Genomic DNA, 632 nt, shown 5'->3' on the forward strand with positions numbered 1-632 from the left:
CAAGCTTGTGCTAGTCACCAAAGGGCATATAATGACATGTGAGTTATACCAATGCAAAGATGACATGGTTATGCTCCAAAAACATGTAGACAAGATGCTCAAAAGAAAAGCACACAAAATGCTATGAAAAATACAAAAATACATGTTACAACATTTTTCAGCAGCTTATATCCTTAGCACTCTTGCAATGATGATTAAGGCATCAAGATTAATAATAAGTTGCATGCAAAATACACCATATTGTAGAGCAGCAAGAGATAAACATTTGTATATGAAATTCATCACCGTCGGGCAAGCATGCACAAAGTTATGGCCCTCACAAAATGCACAAATTAATGACATAGATTCCTGGGGTCTAGAAAAATTCAACCTCGCAGAAAAGTGGACGAAGATGACCCGGGATGAGCAGACTTGGGACAGGGCCGTGCGCTTGGAACGGGGGACGGGTGGATCTGATCCCACCCGTACTGTTCCGAGGCGGGGCAGAGGTGACGGCCGGCGAGGTGGCGGTGAGTCGGCGCGGCGCGGGTGGTGGCGGACGGCACGACGGTAGCGGCGCGGGGCAACGCGGGGCGGCGGGGCGAGGCGGCGACGTGGGACGTGCGACGGCGCAGGGCTACGAGGGGCATCGG

The sequence above is a fragment of the Triticum dicoccoides genome, chromosome 6A (genome assembly GCF_002162155.2).
Source record: "Triticum dicoccoides isolate Atlit2015 ecotype Zavitan chromosome 6A, WEW_v2.0, whole genome shotgun sequence".
NCBI classification, from domain to species: Eukaryota; Viridiplantae; Streptophyta; class Magnoliopsida; order Poales; family Poaceae; genus Triticum; species Triticum dicoccoides.